Here is a 16,105-nt window from a genome sequence, read left to right on the forward strand (position 1 = left end):
TCTGAAATCCGACTGAGATTCCATCCGGAATCCGACTGGGATTCCATCCGGAATCCGACTGGGATTCCATCCGGAATCCGACTGGGATTCCATCCGGAATCCGACTGAGATTCCATCCGGAATCCGACTGAGATTCCATCCGGAATCCGACTGGGATTCCATCCGGAATCCGACTGGGATTCCATCCGGAATCCGACTGGGATTCCATCCGGAATCCGACTGGGATTCCATCCGGAATCCGACTGGGATTCCATCCGGAATCCGACTGGGATTCCATCCGGAATCCGACTGGGATTCCATCCGGAATCCGACTGGGATTCCATCCGGAATCCGACTGGGATTCCATCCGGAATCCGACAGGGATTCCATCCGGAATCCGACTGAGATTCCATCCGGAATCCGACTGGGATTCCATCCGGAATCTGACAGGGATTCCATCCGGAATCCGACAGGGATTCCATCCGGAATCCGACAGGGATTCTATCTAAAATCCGACAGGGATTCCATCCGCAATCCGACAGCCATCCATCCGGAATCCGTCAGTGATTCTATCTGTAATCCGACAGGGATTCTATCAGGAATCCGACAGGGATTCTATCCGGATTCCGACAGGGATTCCATCCGGAATCCGATAGGGATTCCATCCGGAATCCGATAGGGATTCCATCCGGAATCCGATAGGGATTCCATCTGGAATCGGACAGGGATTCCATCCGGAATCTGACAGGGACTCCATCCGGAATTCGACAGGGATTTCATCCGGAATCGGACTGAGTTTCCATCCGGAATCCGACTGGGATTCCATACGGAATCCGACAGGGATTTCATCCGGCATCCGACAGGGATTCCATCCGGAATCCGACAGGGATTCCATCCGGAATCCGACAGGGATTCCATCCGGAATCCGACAGGGATTCCATCCGGAATCCGACAGGGATTCCATCCGGAATCCGACAGGGATTCCATCCGGAATCCGACAGGTATTCCATCCGGAATCCGACAGGGATTCCATCCGGAATCCGGCAGGGATTCCATCCGGAATCCGACAGGGATTCCATCCGGAATCCGACAGGGATTCCATCCGGAATCCGATAGGAATTCCATCCGGAATCCGATAGGAATTCCATAAGGAATCCGACATGGATTCCATCCGGAATTCGACAGGGATTCCATCCGGAATGCGACGGGGATTGCATCCGGCATCCGATAGGAATTCCATCTGGAATCCGACAGGGATTCCATCCGGAATCCGACAGGGATTCCATCCGGAATCCGACTGGGATTCCATCCGGAATCCGACTGGGATTCCATCCGGAATCCGACTGGGATTCCATCCGGAATCCGACTGGGATTCCATCCGGAATCCGACTGGGATTCCATCCGGAATCCGACTGGGATTCCATCCGGAATCCGACTGGGATTCCATCCGGAATCCGACTGGGATTCCATCCGGAATCCGACTGGGATTCCATCCGGAATTCGACAGGGATTCCATCCGGAATCCGATAGGGATTCCATCCGGAATCCGACAGGGATTCCATCTGGAATCCGACAGGAATTTTATCCGGAATCCGACAGGGATTCAATACAAAAATCCGACAGGGATTCCATCCGGAATCCGACTGGGATTCCATCCGGAATCCGACAGGGATTCCATCCGGAATCCGACAGGGATTCCATCCGGAATCCGACAGGGATTCCATCCGGAATCCGATAGGGATTCCATCCGGAATCCGATAAGGGTTCCTTCCGGAATCCGATGAGGATTTTATCCGGAATCCGATGCGGATTCCTTCCGGAATCCGACAGGGATTCCATCCGGAATCTGACAGGGACTCCATCCGGAATTCAAAAAGGATTCCATCCGGAATTCGATAGGGTTTCCATCCGGAATCCGACAGGGATTCCATCCGGAATCCGACAGGGATTCCATCCGGAATCCGACAGGGATTCCATCCGGAATCCGACAGGGATTCCATCCGGAATCCGACAGGGATTCCATCCGGAATCCGACAGGGATTCCATCCGGAATCCGACAGGGATTCCATCCGGAATCCGACAGGGATTCCATCCGGAATCCGACAGGGATTCCATCCGGAATCCGACAGGGATTCCATCCGGAATCCGACAGGGATTCCATCCGGAATCCGACAGGGATTCCATCCGGAATCCGACAGGGATTCCATCCGGAATCCGACAGGGATTCCATCCGGAATCCGACAGGGATTCCATCCGGAATCCGACAGGGATTCCATCCGGAATCCGACAGGGATTCCATCCGGAATCCGACAGGGATTCCATCCGGAATCCGACAGGGATTCCATCCGGAATCCGACAGGGATTCCATCCGGAATCCGACAGGGATTCCATCCGGAATCCGACAGGGATTCCATCCGGAATCCGGCAGGGATTCCATCCGGAATCCGGCAGGGATTCCATCCGGAATCCGGCAGGGATTCCATCCGGAATCCGGCAGGGATTCCATCCGGAATCCGGCAGGGATTCCATCCGGAATCCGGCAGGGATTCCATCCGGAATCCGACAGGGATTCCATCCGGAATCCGATAGGAATTCCATAAGGAATCCGACATGGATTCCATCCGGAATTCGACAGGGATTCCATCCGGAATGCGACAGGGATTGCATCCGGCATCCGATAGGAATTCCATAAGGAATCCGACAGGGATTCCATCCGGAATCCGACAGGGATTCCATCCGGAATCCGACAGGGATTCCATCCGGAATCCGACAGGGATTCCATCCAGAATCCGACAGGGATTCCATCGGGATTTCGACAGGGACTCCATCCGGAATCCGACAGGGATTTCATCCGGAACCCGACAGGGATTTCATCCGGAATCCGACAGGGATTCCATCAAGAATCCGACAGGGATTCCATTTGGAATCCGATAGGGAATCTGGCAGTTATTCTATATGTAATCAGACAGGGATTCCATTCGGAATCCGACAAGGATTCCATCCGGAATCCGACAGGGATTCCATGCGGAATCCGACAGGGATTCCATCCGGAATCCGACATGCATTCCATCCGGAATCCGACAGGGATTCCATCCGGAATCCGACAGGGATTCCATCCGGAATCCGACAGGGATTCCATCCGGAATCCGACAGGGATTCCATCCGGAATCCGACAGGGATTTCATCCGGAATCCGACAGGGATTCCATCCGGAATCCGACAGGGATTCCATCCGAAATTCGACAGGGATTCCATCCGGAATCCGACAGGGATTCCATCCGGAATCCGATAGGGAATCTGGCAGTTATTCTATATGTAATCAGACAGGGATTCCATCCGGAATCCGACAGGGGTTCCATTCGGAATCCGACAGGGATTTCATCCGGAATGCGACAGGGATTCCATCCGGAATCCGACAGGGATTCCATGCGGAATCCGACAGGGATTCCATGCGGAATCCGACAGGGATTCCATGCGGAATCCGACAGGGATTCCATGCGGAATCCGACAGGGATTCCATGCGGAATCCGACAGGGATTCCATGCGGAATCCGACAGGGATTCCATGCGGAATCCGACAGGGATTCCATGCGGAATCCGACAGGGATTCCATGCGGAATCCGACAGGGATTCCATCCGGAATCCGACAGGGATTCCATGCGGAATCCGACAGGGATTCCATGCGGAATCCGACAGGGATTCCATGCGGAATCCGACAGGGATTCCATGCGGAATCCGACAGGGATTCCATGCGGAATCCGACAGGGATTCCATCCGGAATCCGACAAGAATTCCATCCGGAATCCGACAGGGATTCCATCCGTAATCCTACTGGTATTCCATCCGGAATCCGACAGAGATTCCATCCAGAATCCGACATGGATTCCATGCGGAATCCGACAGGGATTCCATCCGGAATCCGACAAGAATTTCATCCGGAATCCGACAGGGATTCCATCCGTAATTCTACTGGGATTCCATCCGGAATCCGACAGAGATTCCATCCGGAATCCGACATGGATTCCATTCGGAATCCGACATGGATTCCATTCGGAATCCGACATGCATTCCATTCAGAATCCGACATGGATTCCATCCGGAATCCGAAAGGGATTCCATCCGGAATCCGACAGGGATTCCATCCGGAATCCGGCAGGGATTCCATCCGGAATCCGATAGGGATTCCATGCGGAATCCGAAAGGGATTCCATCCGGAATCCGACAGGAATTCCATCCGGAATCCGATAGGAATTCCATCCGGAATCCGATAGGAATTCCATAAGGAATCCGACATGGATTCCATCCGGAATTCGACGGGGATTGCATCCGGCATCCGATAGGAATTCCATAAGGAATCCGACATGGATTCCATCCGGAATACGACAGGGATTCCATCCGGAATACGACAGGGATTCCATCCGGAATCCGACAGGGATTCCATCAAGAATCCGACAAGAATTTCATCCGGAATCCGACAGGGATTCCATCCGTAATTCTACTGGGATTCCATCCGGAATCCGACAGAGATTCCATCCGGAATCCGACATGGATTCCATTCGGAATCCGACATGGATTCCATTCGGAATCCGACATGGATTCCATCCGGAATCCGGCAGGAATTCCATCCGGAATCCGACAGGGATTCCATCCGGAATCCGACAGGGATTCCATCCGGAATCCGACAGGGATTCCATCCGGAATCCGACAGAGATTCCATCCGGAATCCGACAGGGATTCCATTCGGAATCCGACAGGAATTCCATCCGGAATCCGACAGGGATTTCATCCGGAGTCCGACGGATTCCATCCGGCACGGATTCCATCTGGAATCCGACAGTTATTCCTGGATCTGGATTCCGATAGGGATTCCATTCAGAATCCGACAGGGATTCCATCCATCCGGGATCCGACAGTAATCCCATCAGGAATCCGATAGAGATTCCATAAGGAATCCGACAAGGAATCCATCAGGAATCCGAAAAGGATTTCATCCGGAATCCGACAGGGATTGCATCCGGCATCCGATAGGAATTCCATAAGGAATCCGACATGGATTTCATCTAGAATCCGACAGGGATTCCATCCGGAATGCGACAGGGATTCCATCCGGAATCCGACTGGGATTCCATCCAGAATCCGACAGGGATTCCATCCGGAGTTCGACAGGGATTCCATCCGGAATCCGACAGGGATTTCATCCGGAACCCGACAGGGATTTCATCCGGAATCCGACAGGGATTCCATCCAGAATCCGACAGGGATTCCATTTGGAATCCGATAGGGAATCTGGCAGTTATTCTATATGTAATCAGACAGGGATTCCATCCGGAATCCGACAGGGATTCCAATCGGAATCCGACAAGGATTCCATCCGGAATCCGACAGGAATTCCATCCGGAATCCGACATGCATTCCATTCAGAATCCGACATGGATTCCATCCGGAATCCGGCAGGGATTCCATCCGGAATCCGACAGGGATTCCATCCGGAATCCGACAGGGATTCCATCCGGAATCCGACAGGGATTTCATCCGGAATCCGACAGGGATTTCATCCGGAATCCGACAGGGATTCCATCCAGAATCCGACAAGGATTTCATCTAGAATCCGACAGGGATTCCATTTGGAATCCGATAGGGAATCTGGCAGTTATTCTATATGTAATCAGACAGGGATTCCATCCGGAATCCGACAGGGATTCCATTCGGAATCCGACAAGGATTCCATCCGGAATCCGACAGGGATTCCATCCGGAATCCGACAGGGATTCCATGCGGAATCCGACAGGGATTCCATGCGGAATCCGACAGGGATTCCATGCGGAATCCGACAGGGATTCCATGCGGAATCCGACAGGGATTCCATCCGGAATCCGACAAGAATTCCATCCGGAATCCGACAGGGATTCCATCCGTAATCCTACTGGTATTCCATCCGGAATCCGACAGAGATTCCATCCAGAATCCGATATGGATTCCATGCGGAATCCGACAGGGATTCCATCCGGAATCCGACAAGAATTTCATCCGGAATCCGACAGGGATTCCATCCGTAATTCTACTGGGATTCCATCCGGAATCCGACAGAGATTCCATCCGGAATCCGACATGGATTCCATTCGGAATCCGACATGGATTCCATTCAGAATCCGACATGGATTCCATCCGGAATCCGGCAGGAATTCCATCCGGAATCCGACAGGATTCCATCCGGAATCGAAAGGGATTCCATCCGGAATCCGATAGAGATTCCATCCGGAATCCGACATGGATTCCATTCGGAATCCGACATGCATTCCATTCAGAATCCGACAGGGATTCCATCCGGAATCCGACAGGATTCCATCCGGAATCCGACAGGATTCCATCCGGAATCCGACAGGGATTTCATCCGGAGTCCGACAGGGATTTCATCCGGAATCCGACAGGGATTCCATCCGGAATCCGACAGAGATTCCATCCAGAATCCGACTGGGATTCCATCCGGAATCCGACTGGGATTCCATCCGGAATCCGACTGGGATTCCATCCGGAATCCGACAGGGATTCCATCCGGAATTCGACTGGGATTCCATCCATAATCCGACTGGGATTTTATCCGGAATCCGACAGGGATTCCATCTGGAATCCGACAGGGATTTTATCCGGAATCCGACAGGGATTCAATCCAAAAATCAAACAGGGATTCCATCCGGAATCCGACTGGGATTCCATCCGGAATCCGACAGGGATTCCATCCGGAATCCGACAGGGATTTCATCCGGAATCCGACAGGCATTCCATCCGGAATCCGAAAGGGATTCCATCCGGAATCCGAAAAGAATTCCTTCCGGAATCCGATGAGGATTTTATCCGGAATCCGATGCGGATTCCTTCCGGAATCCGACAGGGATTCCATCCGGAATCTGACAGGGACTCCATCCGGAATTCGACAGGGATTCCATCCGGAATCGGACTGAGTTTCCATCCGGAATCCGACTGGGATTCCATACGGAATCCGACAGGGATTTCATCCGGCATCCGACAGGGATTCCATCCGGAATCCGACAGGGATTCCATCCGGAATCCGACAGGGATTCCATCCGGAATCCGACAGGATTCCATCCGGAATCAGACAGGAAACGATCCGGAATCCGCCAGGATTCCATCCGGAATCCTACAGACTTCCATCCGGCATCCGACAAGAATCCATCCGGAATCCGACACGATTCCATCCGGCATCCGACAGGATTCCATCCGGAATCCGACAGGATTCCATCCGGAATCCGACAGGATTCCATCCGGAATCCGACAGGATTCCATCCGGAATCCGACAGGATTCCATCCGGAATCCGACAGGATTCCATCCGGAATCCGACAGGATTCCATCCGGAATCCGACAGGATTCCATCCGGAATCCGACAGGATTCCATCCGGAATCCGACAGGATTCCATCCGGAATCCGACAGGATTCCATCCGGAGTCCGGCAGAAATTCCATCTGGAATCCGGCAAGGATTTCATCCGGAATCCGGTAAGGATTCCATCTAGAATCCGTTCGGGAATCCATCTGGAATCCGGAAATGATTCCATCCGGAATGCAGCAAGGATTCCATCCGAAATCTGGCAGGTATTCCATCCGGTATCCGGCAGAGATTCCATCAGGAATCCGGCAGGGATTCCATCTGGAATCCGGCAGAGATTCCATCCGGAATCCGGCAGGGATTCCATCTGGAATCCGACAAGGATTCTATCTGGAATCCGGTAGGAATTCCATAAGGAATCCGACATGGATTCCATCCGGAATTCGACAGGGATTCCATCCGGAATGCGACGGGATTGCATCCGGCATCCGATAGGAATTCCATAAGGAATCCGACATGGATTCCATCCGGAATCCGACAGGGATTCCATCCGGAATGACAGGATTCCATCCGGAATCCGACAGGATTCCATCCAGAATCCGACAGGATTCCATCCGGAGTCCGACAGGGATTTCATCCGCAATTCGACAGGGATTTCATCCGGAATCCGACAGGGATTTCTTCCGGAATCCGATAGGGATTCCATCCAGGATCCAACAGGGATTCCATCCAGAATCCAACAGGGATTCCATTTGGAAACCGATAGGGAATCTGGCAGTTATTCCATCCGGAATCCGACAGGGATTCCATTCGGAATCCGACAGGGATTCCATCTGGAAGCCGACAGGGATTCCATCCGGAATCCGACATGCATTCCATTCAGAATCCGACATGGATTCCATCCGGAATCCGGCAGGGATTCCATCCGGAATCCGACAGGGATTTCATCCGGAACCCGACAGGGATTTCATCCGGAATCCGACAGGGATTCCATCCAGAATCCGACAAGGTTCCATCCGGAATCCGACAGGGATTCCATTTGGAATCCGACAGGGAATCTGGCAGTTATTCTATAAGTAATCAGACAGGGATTCCATCCGGAATCCGACAGGGATTCCATTCGGAATGCGACAGGGATTCCATCCGGAATGCGACAGGGATTCCATCCTGAATCCGACAGGGATTCCATGGGGAATCCGACAGGGATTCCATGGGGAATCCGACAGGGATTCCATGCGGAATCCGACAGGGATTCCATGCGGAATCCGACAGGGATTCCATGCGGAATCCGACAGGGATTCCATGCGGAATCCGACAGGAATTCCATGCGGAATCCGACAGGGATTCCATGCGCAATCCGACAGGGATTCCATGCGGAATCCGACAGGGATTCAATGCGGAATCCGACAGGGATTCCATGCGGAATCCGATAGGGATTCCATGCGGAATCCGACAGGGATTCCATGCGGAATCCGACAGGGATTTTATCCGGAATCCGACAAGAATTCCACCCGGAATCCGACAGGGATTCCATCCGTAATCCTACTGGTATTCCATCCGGAATCCGACAGAGATTCCATCCAGAATCCGACATGGATTCCATGCGGAATCCGACAGGGATTCCATCCGGAATCCGACAAGAATTTCATCCGGAATCCGACAGGGATTCCATCCGTAATCCTACTGGGATTCCATCCGGAATCCGACAGAGATTCCATCCGGAATCCGACATAGATTCCATTCGGAATCCGACATGGATTCCATTCGGAATCCGACAGAGATTCTATCCGGGATCCGACAGGGATTCCATCCGGAATCCGACAGGGATTCCATCCGGAATCCGACAGGGATTCCATCCGGAATCCGACATAGATTCCATCCGGAATCCGACATGGATTCCATTCGGAATCCGACATGGATTCCATTCGGAATCCGACATGGATTCCATCCGGAATCCAAATGGGAATCCATCCGGAATCCGAAGGAATCCATGCGGAATCCGAATGGGATTCCATCCGGAATTCGAATGGGATTCCATCCGGAATCCGAATGGGATTCCATCCGGAATTCGATTGGAATTCCATCCGGAATTCGATTGGAATTCCATCCGGAATCCGATTGGAATTCCATAAGGAATCCGACATGGATTCCATCCGGAATTCGACGGGATTGCATCCGGCATCCGATAGGAATTCCATAAGGAATCCGACATGGATTCCATCCGGAATTCGACAGGGATTCCATCCGGAATGCGACAGGGATTCCATCCGGAATCCGACAGGATTCCATCAAGAATCCGACAAGAATTTCATCCGGAATCCGACATGGATTCCATCCGTAATCCTACTGGGATTCCATCCGGAATCCGACAGAGATTCCATCCGGAATCCGACATGGATTCCATTCGGAATCCGACATGGATTCCATTCGGAATCCGACATGGATTCCATCCGGAATCCGACAGGGATTCCATCCGGAATCCGACAGGGATTCCATCCGGAATCCGACAGGGATTCCATCCGGAATCCGACAGGGATTCCATCCGGAATCCGATAGAGATTCCATCCAGAATCCGACGGGGATTCCATCCGGAATCCGACAGGGATTCCATTCAGAATCCGACATGGATTCCATCCGGAATCCGGCAGGGATTCCATCCGGAATCCGACAGGGATTCCATCCGGAATCCGACAGGGATTCCATGCGGAATCCGACAGGGATTCCATGCGGAATCCGACAGGGATTCCATGCGGAATCCGACAGGGATTCCATGCGGAATCCGACAGGGATTCCATGCGGAATCCGACAGGGATTCCATGCGGAATCCGACAGGGATTCCATGCGGAATCCGACAGGGATTCCATGCGGAATCCGACAGGGATTCCATGCGGAATCCGACAGGGATTCCATGCGGAATCCGACAGGGATTCCATGCGGAATCCGACAGGAATTCCATCCAGAATCCGACAGGGATTCCATCCGGAATCCGACAAGAATTACACCCGGAATCCGACAGGGATTCCATCCGTAATCCTACTGGTATTCCATCTGGAATCCGACAGAGATTCCATCCAGAATCCGACAGGGATTCCATCGGGATTTCGACAGGGGCTCCATCCGGAATCCGACAGGGATTTCATCCGGAATCCGACAGGATTCCATCCGTAATTCTACTGGGATTCCATCCGGAATCCGACAGAGATTCCATCCGCAATCCAACAGGGATTCCATCCGGAACCCAACAGGGATTCCAATCAGAATCCGACAGGAAATCTATCCAGAATCCGATAGAGATTCCATGCGGAATCCGACATGGATTCCATTCGGAATCCGACATGCATTCCATTCAGAATCCGACATGGATTCCATCCGGAATCCGGCAGGGATTCCGTCCGGAATCCGACAGGGATTCCATCCGGAATCCGGCAGGGATTCCAACCGGAATCCGAAAGGGATTCCATGCGGAATCCGACAGGGATTCCATCCGGAATCCGATAGGAATTCCATCCGGAATCCGATAGGAATTCCATCCGGAATCCGATAGGAATTCCATAAGGAATCCGACATGGATTCCATCCGGAATTCGACAGGGATTGCATCCGGCATACGATAGGAATTCCATAAGGAATCCGACATGTATTCCATCCGGAATCCGACAGGGATTCCATCCGAAATGCGACAGGGATTCCATCCGGAATCCGACAGGGATTCCATCCAGAATCCGACAGGGATTCCATCCGGAATCCGACAAGAATTTCATCCGGAATCCGACAGGGATTCCATCCGGAATCCTACTGGGATTCCATCCGGAATCCGACAGAGATTCCATCCGGAATCCGACATAGATTCCATTCGGAATCCGACATGGATTCCATTCGGAATCCGACATGGATTCCATCCGGAATCCGACAGGGATTCCATCCGGAATCCGACAGGGATTCCATCCGGAATCCGACAGGGATTCCATCCGGAATCCGACAGGGATTCCATCCGGAATCCGTCAGAGATTCCATCCGGAATCTGACATGGATTCCATTCGGAAACCGACATGGAATCCGTTCGGAATCCGACATGGTTTCCATTCGGAATCCGACAGGGTTCCATCCGGAATCCGACAGGGATTCCATCCGGAATCCGACAGGGATTCCATCCGGAATCCGACAGGGATTCCATCCGGAATCCGACAGGGATTCCATCCGGAATCCGACAGGAATTCTATCCGGAATTCGATTGGAATTCCATAAGGAATCCGACATGGATTCCATCCAGAATCCGACAGGGATACCATCCGGAATGTGACAGGGATTCCATCCGGAATCCGACAGGGATTCCATCCAGAATCCGACAGGGATTCCATTCGGAGTTCGACAGGATTCCATCCAGAATCCGACAGGGATACCATCCGGAATGTGACAGGGATTCCATCCGGAATCCGACAGGGATTCCATCCAGAATCCGACAGGGATTCCATTTGGAATCCGACAAGGTATCTGGCAGTTATTCTATTTGTTATCAGACAGGGATTCCATCCGGAATCCGACAGAGATTCCATCAGGAGTCTGACAAGGATTCCATCCGGAATCCGACAGGGATTCCATCCGGAATCCGACATGCATTCCATTCAGAATCCGACATGGATTCCATCCGGAATCCGGCAGGGATTCCATCCGGAATCCGATAGGGATTCCATCCGGAATCCGACAGGGATTCCATCCGGAATCCGACAGGGATTTCATCCGGAACCCGACAGGGATTTCATCCGGAATCCGACAGGGATTCCATCCAGAATCCGACAAGGATTTCATCTAGAATCCGACAGGGATTCCATTTGGAATCCGATAGGGAATCTGGCAGTTATTCTATATGTAATCAGACAGGGATTCCATCCGGAATCCGACAGGGATTCCATTCGGAATCCGACAAGGATTCCATCCGGAATCCGACAGGGATTCCATCCGGAATCCGACAGGGATTCCATGCGGAATCCGACAGGGATTCCATGCGGAATCCGACAGGGATTCCATGCGGAATCCGACAGGGATTCCATGTGGAATCCGACAGGGATTCCGACAAGGATTCCATCCGGCATCCGACAAGGATTCCATCCGGCATCCGACAAGGATTCCATCCGGAATCCGACAGAGATTCCATCCGGAATCCGACATGGATTCCATGTGGAATCCGACAGGGATTCCATCCAGAATCCGACAAGAATTTCATCCGGAATCCGACATGGATTCCATTCGGAATCCGACATGGATTCCATCCGTAATCCTACTGGGATTCCATCCGGAATCCGACATGGATTCCATTCGGAATCCGACATGGATTCCATTCAGAATCCGACATGGATTCCATCCGGAATCCGGCAGGAATTCCATCCGGAATCCGACAGGGATTCCATCCGGAATCCGACAGGGATTCCATCCGGAATCCGATAGAGATTCCATCCGGAATCCGACAGGGATTCCATTCGGAATCCGACATGCATTCCATTCAGAATCCGACAGGGATTCCATCCGGAATCCGACAGGGATTCCATCCGGAATCCGACAGGGATTTCATCCGGAACCCGACAGGGATTCCATCCGGAATCCGACAGGGATTCCATCCAGAATCCGACAGGGATTCCATTTGGAATCCGACAAGGTATCTGGCAGTTATTCTATTTGTTATCAGACAGGGATTCCATCCGGAATTCGACAGGGATTCCATCCGGAATCCGACAGGGATTCCATCCGAAATCCGACAGGGATTCCATCCGGAATCCGACAGGGATTCCATCCGGAATCCGACAGGGATTCCATTTGGAATCCGACAGGGAATCTGGCAGTTATTCTATAAGTAATCAGACAGGGATTCCATCCGGAATCCGACAGGGATTCCATCCGGAATCCGACAGGGATTCCATCCGGAATCCGACAGGGATTCCATCCGAAATCCGACAGGGATTCCATGCGGAATCCGACAGGGATTCCATCCGGAATCCGACAGGGATTCCATCCGGAATACGACAGGGATTCTGTAGCGTCATATTGCAGTGGACTGTAATTGCTGTTGGGTGCTCCGGGGTGGAGCGCGAATCCATAGCTGCCTTCATGCAGCGTATCCGCCGACGAGTGCTGGTTCCCCATTGGAACCAGCGGGATGGGAACTGCCTTAATGCAGCGACCGGCGGACCAGCGACGAATGCCAAACAATTGCCTCGAAAATTACCATTAACTCTCCTTGGCCCTGATAAGGGCCGAAAATTAACTCTTTAGCTGCAGCTGGCGGACCGAGGGAGCTCCTGGCAAGAATCCAAAACACACACACGAGACTTTTCTAGAACATTATTTACTCTTCTTCTTCTTGTTGAAAAATACACATTTCTTCAGCCTGCTGCGGCCGGTGTCGGTTCGACACGGTCGTTGCGAAACTGATCCATGGTGCTAGGTGGCACCATGGTTTTATTCAAAAACTGTTCTGCGTTGAGCGCAGACGATGACGATGGTTGCGCAAGGAGGCGTGGCTTGTTTCTTCAGTTCGCTGGGTTACGGACTGAACAGATTCCATGCGGAATCCGACAGGGATTCCATCCGGAATCCGACAGGGATTCCATCCGGAATCCGACAGGGATTCTATCCGGAATCCGACAGGGATTCCATCCGTAATCCTACTGGGATTCCATCCGGAATCCGACAGAGATTCCATCCGGAATCCGACATAGATTCCATTCGGAATCCGACATGGATTCCATTCGGAATCCGACATGGATTCCATCCGGAATCCGACAGGGATTCCATCCGGAATCCGACAGGGAATCCATCCGGAATCTGACTGGAACTCCATCCGGAACCCGACAGGGATTCCATCCGGAATCCGACAGGGATTCCATCCGGAATCCGATAGGGATTCCTTCCGGAATCCGATAGGGATTCCATCCGGAATCCGACAGGGATTGCATCCGGAATCCGACAAGGAATCCCTCCGCAATCCGACAGGGACTCCATCCGGAACCCGACAGGGACTCCATCCGGAACCCGACACGGATTTCATCCGAAATTCGACAGGGATTCCATCGTTGGCTGACCGGCAAAGCTGGAAGCGATGGATCGGCGCATGTGTGGCGAGGTTGCCACGGTATCGGCACGGAATCTCCATGTTTGTGGACGTTGGGACTAGATTGGTTCCTCCGTTCGAGGATGTTGCTGCGTCGATTCGCACGTGGGCAGCGTACAACTGTCGGAACTGTGCTCTAGCAGGAACGCATAGGGCGAACGATGATGTTAGGCTTTATCACCGTTGAGGTTAAGTCAAAGCGTGACTAAAACGATCTAATGAATCCTGTTACAATAGTGGATGGGTCTTAGGGTAGAGTTTTATGGGAAGTTTCTCGGCACATTAACGTACCTGACTCTTAGAAAAGGTCTCTTGTGGCTTTATTCATTGTATTAGCGTAACTAGCCCTTCTCACTCTTTAATATTAATTTGGCTTTGGCTTAACTTGCATGCTACTCCTTCGAGCTGTAGGGTGAAAAGGACGTGCCGAGGAATTTATTGTCTTACCTACTCCAAACCAGCCCCTTGTCCCTAACTCCCTAGACTGCAAATTGACCATTCTCAGAGTACTTACCAGCTTATTGCCCTTTTTGTAGATGGGTTCTTATACAGAATTGTGGAAAAAACGTGTCCTCTACGAACACTGGACAATACTTGTGGAGCACACTACGCTCCTTGAAAGAAAAGTGCTGCATACCATCTATGGTGGGGTAAGATCCCGTCAGCTGTTGGGTGAATCATCCTTTGTGTAAACCACGAAAATCGGACGACTGTGTAGACTGTGTGAACAGAATGTTAATCAATAATCCGATACAAATGGCTCTCGATAACGATCCGTTCGATATATTCAGCCATAAAATAGCAGTATTTATTTTGATCAATTGGAACGAAATCTTTCCACGGTGATGAATCAATTTAATCAATGAACAATGCCCGAATCCTTGAAATTTAATTCAGGGAGCCGATAATAGACCATTCTATCAGTAGAAGATGCGGAATAGTGTCGGAAATACTCATCTTTATCAATACACATATCAAAACAATGATGAAATAATCCTTTGTTCGTAACGAATCCATTCACATGAGATTCAATTTCAAGAGTCATTTCCTTTTCCGGTGCGTTTGCCGCCAAATCCCTTGCGGATAACTGGCAGCGTGTACCGTAGTCGACGACGGACGCTGCTGCTGATGGAAAGCTTCGCAGTCGAAGCACCATCACTCAAATACCCATGTGCCAAAAACGATTTTCTTCATTGCCGTTTCCATAGACAGGATATAGCACTTACGACGAGACCCCAAATAAAATATTAGTATCCATGTCACTGTCGAGCCTTGGTTTCATTATTCTGGCCGACAGCAGAGCAGTAACGTGGGTGATCATGGCGAAATATGGAAAGCAATAACAGTGACTCGTCATGGAACAAAGGAAAGCTAAATAGAAAGGAAAATGAGTTCCAACCAACGGCGGCGTTGCGGTGGCGACAATGGAAACATTCGTTTAAAGAAAACTTTCTTTGTTTGACAATGTTGAGGAGGATGTTGTCGATTGGGGCAGTAATAAAAGTTAAGAGTCTCTGAAATTGGAATAAAATAATCAAATAGATCTGTATGTTTTCCATATCGGTTGCAACTCCTTGACAGGAAAAAGTTAAATTGCCCTTAAATCCAATGCACAATGGGCCACGTTGGGAAATTGGGAGGAAAACCCACAATTAATCTACTTAGAGGCAACAGTGTCTTATTCA

General features: G+C 51.4%; 1 protein-coding gene across 2 annotated transcripts in view; it reads left to right on the forward strand.

Moving 5' to 3' along the window:
* The window catches only part of LOC134212645 (heparan sulfate glucosamine 3-O-sulfotransferase 6), a 300,512-nt gene that overhangs the window by 22,689 nt on the left and 261,718 nt on the right, over nucleotides 1-16,105 (forward strand). The gene's annotated exons all lie outside the window — the stretch shown is intronic.

The sequence above is a fragment of the Armigeres subalbatus genome, chromosome 1, assembly GCF_024139115.2.
Source record: "Armigeres subalbatus isolate Guangzhou_Male chromosome 1, GZ_Asu_2, whole genome shotgun sequence".
Taxonomy (NCBI): domain Eukaryota; kingdom Metazoa; phylum Arthropoda; class Insecta; order Diptera; family Culicidae; genus Armigeres; species Armigeres subalbatus.